This window comes from Chrysemys picta, chromosome 15 (assembly GCF_011386835.1).
Source record: "Chrysemys picta bellii isolate R12L10 chromosome 15, ASM1138683v2, whole genome shotgun sequence".
In the NCBI taxonomy this organism is placed as follows: Eukaryota; Metazoa; Chordata; order Testudines; family Emydidae; genus Chrysemys; species Chrysemys picta.
The window spans coordinates 1,157,527-1,172,387 of record NC_088805.1 but is presented as its reverse complement, the minus strand read 5'-3'; the positions used below and the strand labels follow the sequence as shown (position 1 = coordinate 1,172,387).

At 47.8% G+C, this 14,861-nt stretch overlaps 1 protein-coding gene across 1 annotated transcript in view; it reads left to right on the top strand.

The window, feature by feature from the left end:
• HORMAD2 (HORMA domain containing 2) overlaps nt 1-12,820 on the top strand; it is a 143,696-nt gene extending 130,876 nt beyond the window's left edge. Inside the window, exon 14 of the mRNA XM_065568149.1 lies at nt 8,102-12,820. The gene's annotated coding sequence lies outside the window, so the exon portion shown is untranslated. The remainder of the gene's footprint in view (nt 1-8,101) is intronic.
• Nucleotides 12,821-14,861: the final 2,041 nt, after the last annotated feature.

Here is a 14,861-nt window from a genome sequence, read left to right as displayed (position 1 = left end):
TTACTGATGTAAACATATTGAGTGGGAAGCAATTAAGGGTGCTTCAGAATCAATGAACTGTAAATGGCTCTGTTTACTTGCAAACCTTCCTGTGTATGTGCAGGCCAGCCCAGAAGAATGGAGGCTGGGGTCTCACAGGACATGTGACCATGTTACCTGATAATGAAATCCACCTTAAATCTGGTGCATTTCCATTTAGAAGGAGGGGTAGGGACCCAGAGAGACAAAAGATTCCCACCTTGTGACAAAGCTATAAAGAGGGTGGAACAGGACAAAGGGGGCTGCAATCATGAGAAAGCCCTTGCTTACCACCTGAGATGTCTGCTGGAACTAACAGGGACTGTACCAGGGGAAAGGATTGGGCCCAGACTAGGAAGGAGTCTAATCTATAAAAGAAGCTTATTGGAACATCTCTGAGGGTGAGATATTACCTGTAATCAGTTTTGTAATTTATTAGGCATAGACTTGCATGTTTTTGCTTTATTTTGCTTGGTGACTTACTTTGTTCTGTCTGTTATTACTTGAAACCACTTAAATCCTACTTTTTATACTTAATAAAATCACTTTTGTTTATTAATAGACCCAGAGTAAGTGATTAATACCTGGGGGGAGCAAACAGCTGTGCATCTCTCTCTATCAGTGTTATAGAGGGTGGACAAGGAAAAGAGGAGACTAAGGGGGGATATGATAGAGGTATATAAAATCATGAGTGATGTGGAGAAAGTGAATAAGGAAAAGTTATTTACTTGTTCCCATAATATAAGAACTAGGGGTCACCAAATGAAATTAATGGGCAGCAGGTTTAAAACAAATAAAAGGAAGTTCTTCTTCATGCAGCGCACAGTCAACCTGTGGAACTTCTTGCCTGAGGAGGTTGTGAAGGCTAGGACTATAACAGGGTTTAAAAGAGAACTGGATAAATTCATGGCGGTTAAGTCCATTAATGGCTATTAGCCAGGATGAGTAAGGAATGGTGTCCCTAGCCTCTGTTTGTCAGAGGGTGGTGATGGACGGCAGGAGAGAGATCACTTGATCATTACCTGTTAGGTTCACTCCCTCTGGGGCACCTGGCATTGGCCACTATCGGTAGACAGGATACTGGGCTGGATGGACCTTTGGTCTGACCCAGTACAGCCATTCTTATATTCTTATGAGTTTACCCTGTATAAGCTTTATACAGAGTAAACGGATTTATTTGGGGTTTGGATCCTATTGGGGTCTAGGTGTCTGGGTGCTGGAGACAGGTAACCTGCTGAGCTGTTTTTGGTTAAAGTCTGTAGCTTTGGGGGTATGGCCCAGACCCTGAATCTGTGTTGCAGCAGACTAGCATGTCTGGCTCAACAAGGCAGGTTCTGGAGTCCCACGTTGGCAGGGAAAACAGGCTCAGAAATAGTTTCAGCACATCAGGCGACAGTCCCAAGAGGATCTCTGGGACTGAACCTGTCACAGGAGGAGATGCCAATTCCTTAGTGAAATGTAAAACCGAAGCCCTGACCACTCAGAGTCATTGAAGAGCCCTGGCACTGATCAGGAAAGGCGATGGTGTTCTTGCTCCATTTCAGTTTGGGTGTCTATGTCCCACCTCCCTACAATCTCCCTGTTGAATTCTGCAGGAATTCTTCTTTGCTTCCTATCTTAAACTATTGTCTAGTAGGGCTGGGCACATGGTTGAGTCTTTGTAGCCAAAGTATTTGTGTTTACATTTTTCACTGGCTTTGTAATGCTCCAAGGAGCCATATACATGGGTCTGAAATAACCCAAGCTCTGATCCTCCCACTGTATTGCTATTCCTGGACAGTGGAAATCCGATGGGAAGAGCTGACCCTGAGTTATCTGGCCCCCTAAGGCATCCAAATCACAGTGAAACATACAACACAAATGCTGAGACCTTTGGTTTTCCCCAAATAGCACTAGTTTGGGCTTTCTTTGGGTTCCTGCCTTGCCCTGATGAGCTGCCCTCCTGCACAATATTATGCTGTTGCACAGTGGCCACAACCTGTCCCAGAGGAGGCTGCATTTCACTGAAGGGTGAAGTAAGTCCTGATTACCAGTGCTGCATAACTTTGCAGGACTGACTGCGAGGACCACACTTAATGTGCATATATTGTTACACAGAGTTTTAATTTTAACACAGAAATTAATATGGGTTTTTGTGTTAGAGATGAAGGATGTGGAGCTGAAATTTGGCCTCAGCTTCCTACTGTCAGGATGGCTGCAGTGAGTGGCTAGAGCTGAATAAATGATCACCTGAAATGTCCTGGCCTGTGCTAAGGAGGGGCTAACATGTAGATGGATACATGGAAATAGATTTTGACATAAACCTGGTTTAGCCTGTGGAACTCACTGCCACCAGATAGTGTGGTGGCAGCCAGTTTGGCATGACTCATAAAAGGGCTGGACATGTATATGAATAAAAAAAGAGCATCTGCAGTTGTAATAAGTAGGTTAAGCTTATGCGACAGAGTTATTATCCTCTGAGTGACTTGCCCAGCATCACATAGGATGTCTATTGTGGAACTGGGAATTTAATCCAGATCTTGAGAGGGCTATTGCAATGCCCTAACCACGAGACCCTAATGCTTCCCAGCCTCAGTCTTTATGATAAGTGAATCACTAACTGGGATCAGGAAGATCTTCCCTCCTACACCCTGTTTAGTATGACACAACAAGGCGAATCATGAGATTTGTATGGCTTTGTCTGAAGCATTTTGGATTGGCTGCTCTCAGACAAAATAGGAATTGCTAAATAATACCACCTAGCTCTTATGCAGCACTTTTCATCAGATCTCAAAGTGCTTTACAAAGGAAGTCAGTATCATTATCCCCATTTTACAGATGGGGAAACTGAGGCACAGAGAGGGAAGTGACTTGCCCAAGGTTATCCAGCAAGCCAGTGGCAGTCAGCAGTATAACAGTCCAGAGTCCACATGTATGAGGGCCAGTACCAGATCCCCCACAGAAGGTGCAAGAAACCCTGTAGTAGCCACACGTGGGATAATCTTCCCCCCAGGGAAAGTTTCCGCCTGACCCCTTTAGTTAGCAATTGGCTTATGCCCTGAAGCATGAGGATTATCATTATTGTGCTAGCGCCTAGGGGTCCCACTCAAGGACCACGACCCTATTGTGCTAGGCACTGTACAAAACAAAAAAGACAGTCCAGGCGCCAAAGAATTTGCAATCTCTAAAACTCATGGGATTTTTAAAAAAAATCTTACTATTGTAACTATGGATGGTGTTGTTATCCACATACATGTTCAGTCCCTATTTGACTCCTGCTAAGTTCTTAACCTCAATAACTTCCTGTGGCAATGAGTCTCACAGGTACATTGTGTTCAAGAGGATTTCTAAACCAGATGTGGCAAGGGAACGTGATACTGGACTCTGTGGTTCTGTTCCAAATTGCCCTGTCCTATGAGAAAGCATAAAAGTTATATACACATGAGCACATTACCTTGTCCCCAGGCAGGTCTGATCAATGTCAGCAAAGGAATATTAGAACATCAAAGAAAATTAAAAAAAAAGAGAGAGAGAGAGAGAGAGAGAGTCAGGCAGGGGTTAATGCCATTATACAAATGCTTAAACTGCATATCTATAGGATGATGTATAAAAATGACAGCAAAGATTTAAGCAAACATTCTGTGGCCTGTGAACCTCGTAATGTTTTATGGAGTCATTCACCACCCCAGCGAGGGATATTATAGAGAATACAAGAATGTCCTTGATATGCAGGTAACTCCCTCAAGTCTTTCCAACAGCAAATTATTCTGAAGTTGATTCCGAGCTGAATGCCTCTGATGCCAAACATTACAGCACTCTGAGCTGCAGTGAGGAGACCCAGGCAGCTGTCTGTGAGATATTTACTCAGGTCATGGCTAGTGCTCATCAGTTAGGGGAGCACCTTTAAAAAAGCATAAAGGGACAGCGCCTGCCTTCTGACATCCTGCTGGATCACTCATTGGCCTTAAAGGTGAATTTGCTTCTTTATTACAGAAGAAGAAGGCCTGTAAAGTTTGATTATTGCAGTAGCACTGAGAGATCCAAGTCAGGGATCAAGGCCCCCTCCTTTTCTCGCTGTGTCTCAGTTTCCCTGTCTGTCCAGTGGGAGCATGGCCTCTTTTGTAAAGCACTTTGAGTGCTGCTGATGCAAAGCCCTAGATGAGCTCTGGTATCACTATTAATTATTTCTGTGCTAGATGCTTATGCATATTCAATATGAAAGATAGGGGAGTTTTAATGTTTATTTTCTCATCTTGGTTCTTTCCCACTTTGTATTCGAAATTCAACTCTTTCCTACCCCAGAAGGCTCTATGGATGACTGGAGAGATGGTGGGATTCTGACAGCAGCCAGTTTCCCTCCTGAGTGTTTGAGTAAAACAGGTCATTAAACAGTCTGAATGAAAATGACTCTCCCCTCGATGAATCAGCTTTCACTTTCTTTGTACTTGTGCTAAGATCTAAGCATGTGTTTCCTTCAGCTAAAGGCGGGAAAAGCTATCAACTGGCATTTCTGAGTCACCCGACAAGTTCTTCAGCAAAAGAAGGAAGGCTTCAGTGAACACTGCTGATATTTCTAAGGAAAAAAGCATATCCGCCCCTGGTTAGGGCTCCATTCACCCTCACAAAGCAAAAAAACAGAGCACAAGCCCAATTTGGCTGGTTGTTGCAGCTTCACCTTTGATGGCAGCCACAGCACACAGCACACAGCTGGGGGCGGGGTGAATCTGGACGTGATGTCGTGTCCCAGGGAAGGTGATACAAGTGCTGATTGAGGAGCAGACATGTAACTGCAGCCCCCTGTGTGCCTGTGGAGTACAGGCTATGAGTCAGTCCTGGAGCCATGGTGTTTTAAGCTCTGGAGGTTCCTGGTTTATTCCCCAGTGTACATGCCAAGATGGCAGGTGTTACAAATGCCCAATCAACTCAGGCCTCGCCCCTTTGCCACAACCTGTGCCACAAAAAGCAAATATTATAGAACAGAGGATGGCAGCTAGGAATCATTTTACCTAAACTATTACCATCCATGGGATAACACAGTTCAGTGCATGTACCAGATCCATGGGGATTTCACAGTAAGTAGCATCTGTGTGAGGCATTTGGTATCTATTATTAATCATTTGTATTACTATCATATTTGGGCCCCACTATGCTAGTTAATGTACAAACACAGAGAGAGTCCATACCCCAGAGAGTTTACAACCTCAGAGAGTAGAGCCAGGAATAGAACCCATGTTTCCTAGTCTAGTGCCAGATCCACCAGACTGCGCTTCCTTCTCACTCATTAGCTTTGCATTCACCTCTTTCACTGGATTTTGTAATGTCTCAACTAGCCCAAATGAGGCAAGGGCTGAACTTGTGATATTTCAGCTCCTGGATGGTGGCCATGAGAAGACTGGATCTCACTTTACTTTGGCCCTAGAGAAGGCGGTGTGAGTAAAACAAACAATGGAAACCATTTGTACAAATACGAAGATACTCCGACTTGTTCGGGTTTCTTTGAGCCTGAGCGCACAGCCCCAGCACATGGCTGGATTGTACCCTGGGGGTGTCCACTGGGTCCAGCATGTTTGTTTCATGTATCTGATTTAAATGTCAATGAGCAGGACGTGGTCAAGCAGCAGCTTCCAGGGTGGAGTAAGTTCCCATCGCTAACTGTGCCCGCACTAGCTGCCACTGCATCAGGGTGCACACAAAACCCCACCTTGTGCATGCAGTTCAAACAGCTGTATTGTGGGATGCTCCACTCGACATGGACAAAAGGATTGTTAGCAGCAAGAAAAAACCAAAGGCAGCTGTTGGTGGAGGGGCCTCTTCAGGGGATCTCAACTGGCAGGCCCCACACTAACGTGGGGATCACGTTTTGTCCTCAGACTCCGCTTGAGGCACTATCTTCAATCTGAAGAGTTAGCAGGCAGCATGTCCTAATGGTTACTGCCCTGGGGGGAGTTAGCAGGCCTAGATGCTAACCATGGTTTTACCACTGACCTATTGAGTGACCTTGGAAAAGTCTTTTTGTCAACTCTTTGTGGCAAGGATTGTCTCTCTCTGCATCTATACAATACCTAGTGCAATGGGACCCTGAGCTCAGTTGAGGCTACTTGGTATTATTGTAATTACTAATAATTAATAATAGATACCAAAAATTCCCCTGCCACAGGCAGATGCTACTTGCTGTAAAAACTCCATTGAGCTGGTACATGCGCTGGATTGTGTTATTTCCAAAGCCACTTAGAGGATTTAGCCACACTAATCTCTCCAAGTTCAATGGGAGTTTGTGATTTAATCCATCAATTAAGCTTTGATGCATAACTTTAAAATCTGCTACATTGTCTAGAAAAGTCTTTGCCCAGAGGATCTTTCCTGTTTTCTTTCTCAATATCAAAGACATATGAACAGGAGTCAGAGATTCTAGGATCAGCTCCAAAAGCCATCACTCTATGTGGGGAGTGAGAGTGGACACTGGCTTGGCAGAAAAATGATTTTTAAAATCCCAGAAATTATCACCAATTCTTGCAAAACTCCTGTGTGAGTTAGCCCAAGCGTCTATATGGTCATCCCCACTCCAGGAGAGGATGCCACAGAATAAAGAGTGAACCACCTGTGTCAATTTGGAGTTCAAGATTTTTGCTTAAATTCCCCAGAAGCACCTATTATTCATTTGTGTTACTGTATCAGCTAGAGATCCCACCTGAAAGCATGACCCCATTGTCCGGGGTGCTACACAGACATAGGAGACAGCCCCTGCCCAAAACAGCTTAAAATCTGAATAGACAAGAGAACAAAGAGAGATGATTTGACCAAGGTCACAATGCAGGTCAGTGATAGAGCTTGGAATGGATCCTAGATTTCCTGAACTGCAGGCCCATGCCCTACCCACTAGATCATGCTGCCCCTCATAACAAAGCCTGTCATCTCTGGATTGGTAGATCTAAACCAGGTAGGAGCCCATCGGAAGACAGCATCAATCATGTCGTCAGTGTGATGCATCACTTGCAAAGCTCTAAGAGAGGGAATAATAACAACACCTCGCTCTTACATAGAGCTTTTCATCAGTATCTCTCAAAGAGCTTTACAAAAGAAGGTGAGTAGTATTGCCCTCATTTTACAGAGGGGGAAACTGAGGCACAAATACATGAAGCGATTTGTCCAAGGTCACTCAGCAGGCCAATGGCAGAACCAGAAATAGAAGCCAGCTCTCCAGAGTTCCAGAGCAATGTGCTAACTTCTCAGTAATACACCCTCCCCGATGAGGGAGGTGCAATTTTCTCACTTAACAAGGAAAAACCATTTGAGTGGGCTGAGTGACTTTTTAAAATTAATACGGATTTGGGAAGGTGACAGAGGGTGGCTCAAGCCAGGGAGTCTAAAGAATTTGGAGTGAGATTTTTTTTCAAAGGAGGGGGCCTGACTCCCCTAAATTCAATGATTCCAAGGCCAGAAGGGACCATTGTGATCATCTAGTCCAGCGGTTCTCAAACTGTGGGTCAGGACCCCAAAGTGGGTCCTGACCCCATTTTAATGGGGTCACCAGGACTGGCTTAGACTTGCTGGGGCCTGGGCCCAGGGCTAAATCCAAAGCCTGATCCCAACTGCCCCGGGTTGAAGCCGAAGCCCGAGGGTGGTGGGGCTCAAGTTGCAGGCCCCCTTTTGGGGCTGAAGTCCTTGGGCTTCAACTCCCCCCCCCCAGCCTGGGGCAGTGAGGCTTGGGCTTTGGCCCCCCTACCTGGGGCGGCGGGGTTCAAGTGGACTCAGGCTTCGGTCCTCCCTGCTGGGATCATGTAGTAATAGGGGTCACAGTGCAATGAAGTTTGAGAACCCCTGATCTAGTCTGACCTCCTGTATCACACAGGCCAGAGACCGGTCCCATAATAACTCCTAGTGCAGAGCTTTTAGAAAAACACCCAATCTTCATTTACAACTTGCCAGTGATAGAGAATCCACCACGACCTTTTGTAAATTGTTCTATTGATTAATTACTCTCACCATTAAAAATGTACACCTTTTTTCAGTCTGAATTTGTCTAGTTTCAACTTCCAGCTGTTGGATTGTGTTTGACCTTTCTCTGCTAGCTTGAAGAGACAATTATTACATATTTGTTCCCCAGACAGGTATGTATGGGCTGTAATCAAGTCACCCGTGGTTCAAGAGGTCTCAGCCAGAGCAGTGCCAGACACGAAAATTAAGACCATCTGGAACAATAGGAACATTCTTCTCCAGACTGCAAATCGCTGAAATCTGAATCTCTGCCCTGCTGAATAGGTTCCTCTCTGCAGTTCACACTGGCTGAAGAACCTGCAGGACCACTGGTGCCCTATATGCAGCTGATCCTGTTTCTGTCTAGTTCAGCTGAGCCCAGTGAACTCCCCGTCCGAACCCCGAAGGAGTTCTGCATGGCTTTCAGGATATAACATCAACCTGGGAACTGGAGTTGCTTCCCATTAACTCAGCCCCAGTTTTGTAGCTGATTTCTCCACCCTCTTGGACCTCTCCACGTGGATTTTGACACTTTGGAATACAGATCTCAAAAATGGTAAATCGGTGTTGTTCAAATTAGGCACCAATCATAACAAAGATAAAAGAGGATCAGAATAACTGGCCTGGCCTCCTGGTTTCTGGGCTAACAACTCATTAAAATGGAAGTGGTAGTTTGATTATTCTCTGCCTTTCAACAGTTCTATACCCATCTTCATTGATAGCCTTGTCTGGACTAAGGATTTGCCCTGGTTACAACTATCAATGTGGCTGCACTCCTGTGTAGACAGGTATAGCAATTACTTGCTGTGGGGGAGTTTATTTCTGCTTGAAGTCAGGGTAAACTCGCCCAATGCCAATAGCAGCTTGACCTTCTTCACTGGAGGTTGTATTTGTGCAGCTACACTGATGGCTGTATTGGGGCAAATCCCCAGGCTAGATTCAGCGTGTTTAAAGCCAGGAGGGCCCCTTTTGATCATCTGGTCTTGATCCCCTGTATAACGCAGGTCAGAGAACCTCCCCCAGTAATTCCAGCATTTAGCTCCGATCTGGCAGTGGAGCTGAAGCAGGCTAGCCAAGGCCATGCACAGAATATTCTCAAGGTTCTTCTGGAGAGGCAAAAAGCCTCATGTCTGACTAAACAAAGCGTGGATGAGCTAAAGAGGAAGAAGGAGAGGGCAGATGCAGTTTCTGCTCTTCCTTTTGGAGTAGGCTCCTGAGTCTGCCAGATTAGAGAAGCAAAAGCTCTCACCTCATTCGGAATTCGTTATGGGTCTGGTTGTACTGCTCACAGCTCAGCCCCTCTCTGTTTCAATTTCAAAATGAACTTGCCAGCTGCCTACAACCTCACATACCCTCCAATTCTAGTCATGTTAAAAGAGACCATAGCGGTGGGGCTCTCATCTCTCTCAACCTCTGAAACACCCGGCTCCTCCCCTCTCCCACTGGTGCTTCAAGCCCAAGCAAGAATTGCACACACCGTGTTATTGCCATTATCCTCTTGCGCCATCTCGACAGGGGGGCTGGAGCAATGTGTATAGTGTGGGGGGGGGGGGGAAGAGAAGGGCTGACAGCCATTGAACCAAACTGCAAACGCTGTAGATGATGGAAACCCCTTCAAGCCAGGGGGGGCTACTGCACCGCCTGCACCCTGAGTTGTAGCACCTATGCATCTCAACCCACCTGGTATGCCTCACCCTCTAGCCTTTGGGGCAAGGCCTAGCATTTACTCTGGGGCTCTCAGCACTGGCTTGCAGTGATGGAGAGATTTGCCATTACTAACCATGAGACCTGAGTTAGGCCAACGATAAAAACCATCAAAAAATCTCACCTCATATGTTAGCATACCACCAGCACAATGGGGCCCCAACCTTGTCATCCGCTAGGTGCTCCAGCAAACAGCTCATCAGCACCATTATCAAGAACAAGTTTGTTCTGGCTCTGCCAGGATTTTAAGGTCAGTGGATTCCACCCCTTCAGGTACCTGAGGAGCTAAACTCAAGTTCCGTGTTCCACAGCCCCTGCACGTTACACCTTGCATAAAGCACCTCTTAGCCTTGGTCCCAGAGGCGAGCTGCCAAAGTCCTGGCTCCAGCCGAAACCCTGCTAATGGATCAAGCTGACCAAATGCTAAGCTCTGCTGGCATGTGAGCAGGGCCAGAACCAGAAGAGTTCTGCAAGGCCAAGGAGCCTGTGCGCGAGGGACTGAACTGGCAGAGCGGCTCGGGAGAGCATGTGCCCCAAGGCCCAGGCGAGCCGTGGATGCTGTAAGAGAAGGGAATTATTGGTCAGACTATTACATCATACCCTTGGTTCCCAATGTTCTACGAGGGAGTTGCCCTACATGCCCTGCAGACCACTAGCACAGCTAAGGAGGGCCTATGGCCTAGCTGGCTATTCAGCCCCTCAGGTCCATTATTACTGCTCTTTGGATTAAGCAGCACCCAGGGGCTCAGTCAGGAGTGTGTTTCCAATGTGCCCTGTACAGCTGTAGTGAGAGATCCTGGACCTATTTAAGTCAATGGCCAGGGCCGGCTCCAGGGTTTTGGCCACCCCAAGCAGCCAAAAAAAAAAGCCGCGATCGCGATCTGCGGCGGCAATTCGGCGGGAGGTCCTTCGCTCCGAGCGGGAGTGAGGGACCGTCCACCAAATTGCCACCGAATAACTGGACGTGCCGCCCCTCTCCGGAGTGGCCGCCCCAAGCTCCTACTTGCCAGGCTGGTGCCCGGAGCCGGACCTGTCAATGGCAAAACTTCAATTGATTACAATAGGGCCAGGATGTCATGCGCATACTAGAGTCCCAGGCCCCAAGAGCTTATCCTTCCTTTCTAGTGGTCTAAAAAAAGCCTTGCCATTCCTATGGCTAGTGAGCACCCCGATACATTAGTTAGGCTAAGCAACACCAAGCGCGGGATTTAAACCTCATGGTTCAGGGCACAAGCCAACTACTGGGGTCAAAAAACTTCCCCGAGGAGCAGGCTGTTCCTTAATTGTCCACAAGGGGGTTTCTTGCACAGTTGTCTAAAGCATCTAGTGCTGCCCGCTGTCAGAGCCAAGCTGCCGGCCTACATGGACTCAGGTCTGATTTAAAGTGGCCATTGCTACATTCCCATCCCCAGACATCTCTCTAATACTCTGGTCCCTGTGATTGGGGGTGGGCACTCTCAGAGGTGGTGGGAATGCCAATTATCTGTGACGTTTAGACTCAGCTTATTGCATCAATGAGGGAGGTACTGCTGTACTGTTCCAGCCCCTTCAGGAGCACGCACAGGAATACAAATTTGGCCACTTTTGGAGGGTCACTTTCTGTGCCCTCTGCAGCTCTCCCTGCTGCAGCCACGGGGCCAGTGGAGCTTGCTCTCCCGCGGCAGCCAGGAGGAGGAGCTGGATCTCCCCCTGCATTCCTGGGGCTGGAGGAGCTGTCATCTCCCTGCCCCAGCCCCGGAGGAGTTCTGGGCCTGCACTGATTGCGGGGGGGATGCCCCTGCTTGCCCCCCCCCTTGCACACGCCCCTGAGCCCCTCCAAGCCTGTTGCTGAGATGGGGCGGCCAGAAGAGCTGAGCAGCCATGGCACCTGGTGGTTTCAGTTCTGGAAATCAGCCCCCAGACACCAAAATCAGTGGCCACATTTGAATACCACCTCGCTAGGTCTCAAAGCATTTTATAAAGGTGGTTGGTGTCATCAGTTGGGGAAACTGAGGCACAGAGTGAAGAACTGCCTTGCCCAAGGTCACCAGCAGACTAGTGGCAAAGCCGGGCCTAGGACTCAGGTTCTCTAAGTCCCAGTCCAAAGCTTGAGCCCTAAGCCACATTGCCTGGGTGCTAGACTGAGGAAAGGCTGACTGAGCGATGGCGAGGGGAAGGTGGCTCGCTCCTGGCATCCAGGATGGGGCTCTGGTGTGTGTTTAACTAAAACACCTCATCTCCAGCAAGCAGCAACGTCCAGGTCTGAGGTCAGAGTTCCCCACATTTGGCGAATGTGACATCAAGGAGAGTTTGGCTAAGTAGGGACTGAGTAAGGAGCTCAGGACTTCACCCACAGTCTGGGGAAGCCCAGGATTGAATAATTACAGCCATAAATTCCCCTTTGACTCATGGAGATGAATGATCCTTCCATACCAAGGACTGAGATGCTGTGGGATGATTCTCCATTGCCTTGTCCACGGCTATTAGCCAAGATGGTCATAGATGAAGCCCCATGCTCCGGGTGTCCCTAAGCCTCTGACTGCCAGAAGCTGGGACTGGATGGCAGGGGCTGGATCACTCGATAACTGCCCTGTTCTGTTCCTTCCCTCTGAAGCACCTGGCACCAGCCACTGTCAGAGACAGGTACTGGGCTAGCTGGGCCATTGATCTGACCCAGTTTGGTTCTTATATTCTTGCCAGCACTTAATGCATCTGTTTAACTTTAAATAAAGACTTAAAAGTCCCATTGATTTTAAATAAAGCCTGTGCATAAGTGCTTTGACCTCTGCAAAGTGGGTGAAAAATGCCACTAGAGCAGAATGGTTTGAAGACTGCCTGAAAGTGTTGGTTTGTTTTCACGTCCTCCTGTTGTTTTGTACAAAAGGAGTTCAGGTCTTGTCTACCCTGAAAGACTCTATGGCCAGTTGGAGAACTAGCAGGAATCTGCCATCACAGGTACTAGTGAAATGAAACTGAATTAACTGAAGTGGGGAACGGCTCATCTCCTTAGGAGTGAGAGAAAAGGAATAACTAGAGGAGCACATCACAGGAGCTGGGAATATTCAGCAGTCGGCCTAGAAGGAGCTGCACCCTACTTCTAACTTAAGCATGTGCCTTGCTGACTCAGGGCTTTACCAAGGAAACAGCTCCTAGGGAAGGGGCTGAACTACCCCCTTTCTGGGAGGGCTGGGGTCTGGGTGTGGGGGCAGGCCCAGGGTTTCAAGGAGCTTGGCGTGTTTCAAGAAGTTGTGTTTTTTTGTTGCCTTCTTTGCTACAATGCTGGAGATACCGAGATGGGCCAGAACTGGACTTGGGGCACCGGGGTGGGGGTGGGGGGGCGGGAGGCCCAAAGACGTCACTGTTCTGCCTCCTCCCCTAATCCAGGAATGGGCAGCTGGGCCTCAGGCTGCTCTCCATTAAACTGGCCTGTAACGACCCTTAGGGCTCATTGTGCCAGCAGGTCTTGCCCAGGTGCAGCATGCGCCAGCCACGTGCACGTCCCACTCCCAGCATGGCCCTGACTTGTCCCTCACACTAGGGGAATCCTTAGCAGCAGGCAGGCTGAAGTCCTCTCTGTGTTGTTGGAGACTGGGAAATGTCTCCATGGTCCTGTAAGAAAAGCTCAGATGCACTTTAGACATCAGATGTATTGGAGCATAAGCTTTCGTGGGTGAATACCCACTTCGTCAGACGAAGTGGGCATTCACCCACGAAAGCTTATGCTCCAATACATCTGTTAGTCTATAAGGTGCCACAGGACTCTTCGTTGCTTTTTACAGATCCAGACTAACACGACTACCCCTCTGATACTTTAGACATCAGCTCTTTCCTGTGGTTAAAATCCACCCCAAGGCAGTGACTTGCCGTCTGACCACTTCCAACTCTTCTTTTATCAATAGTGATTTAACTGAAACCCGGCTGTTCTAACCACAGGGAAATCGTCTCCTTGTCAAAGGATCTCACACTCCTGGCCCCGTAAATCGAGAGCTGAGGAAGCTCCCAATGGATTCCGGGGCGCTCAGAGAGCACAGCCACAGAGCACTGACCATGATAGGCCTTCACTTAAAAACAAGGGCATTTGTGTGTTTGTTTTTTGTGGGCCTCCATTCTAGACTCTGCCCAAGGCTGGGGGGTATTTTTCTCATGGCAAATGTTGGGGAAAAGGCAGGGCTTTGTCATGGCAAAAGGGCAGAAGTCACAAATTCAGAGGAAAACTGATTGCAGAGAAAGTCACATGTTGTCACTGAGTGGAGCCAAATCTCTTTCATTTTGCAGTGGGGGTGATTTGAAAACATTTCATCCTAACGTGTTCTTCTGAAGAAAATGGTTTAAAAACCCAGGGCTGGCTCAGATTTCTTTACACTGGATAGGGCTGAAAGTTTCAAAAGGACAATCAGGGTCAGATTTTCAGTTTTGCTCTCATTTAGATTAATAAATGGTCAGGTTTTCAGAAGATGCAAATGAGATGCTGGGCTCCCTTAACAATCCAGCACATAGAGAGTACTTCTGTATAAATACATGGGAATCTCACTCAGTGGCTCGGGTTACAAAAAGCATGGGTCTGAGTCCCCACTGGCCCACACCCTTACATTTATACAGAGTGCTCATAAAACCCCAGCACCGCTATCTTTGGAGAACTCTCATCTCAGAGCATTTTATGCCCTCATGGTACAAATGAAAGAGGTGCAAGGCCATGGGGGTAGCAGGCCATGTGACTTGGCAGGCAACCCCCTTATAAGTCACAAAAGTCCTGGCTGTGGCAAACATATAGCCTTAGCCAGAATGGAGCAAGGGGACCCAGTTTTATCACCAATGTGCTAGTGACCCAATGGCTCAGATTCTCTGCTGCAATCAGTCCCCGTGGGGCAGGAGCCACTTACAGCTCCCTGATCCTCCAGCCAGTTTTACACCATCCCCTTCGCTATTATCTGCTGAGGTTAAAGTAGCCCAGGGGCTAAACTTGGCCAAGTAATTACAGGTGTCAAAGGAGCCATCTACCAATCAGGGATAGCCAGAGCATGCTCCCACCCTGCCCAGCCCTCAGTACCCACTCTACTGGTTGCTGCAAGGGCTGGGGACATAGGAGCTGGCTTTGCCAGCTACACACCTTCTGGCAACTCCGTCCTGCTAGCAGAGGAAATGTGGCAAGGTTCTGTGCCCATTGCACTGCCAGAATGCATAAGAATGGCCCTACTGGGTCAGATCAA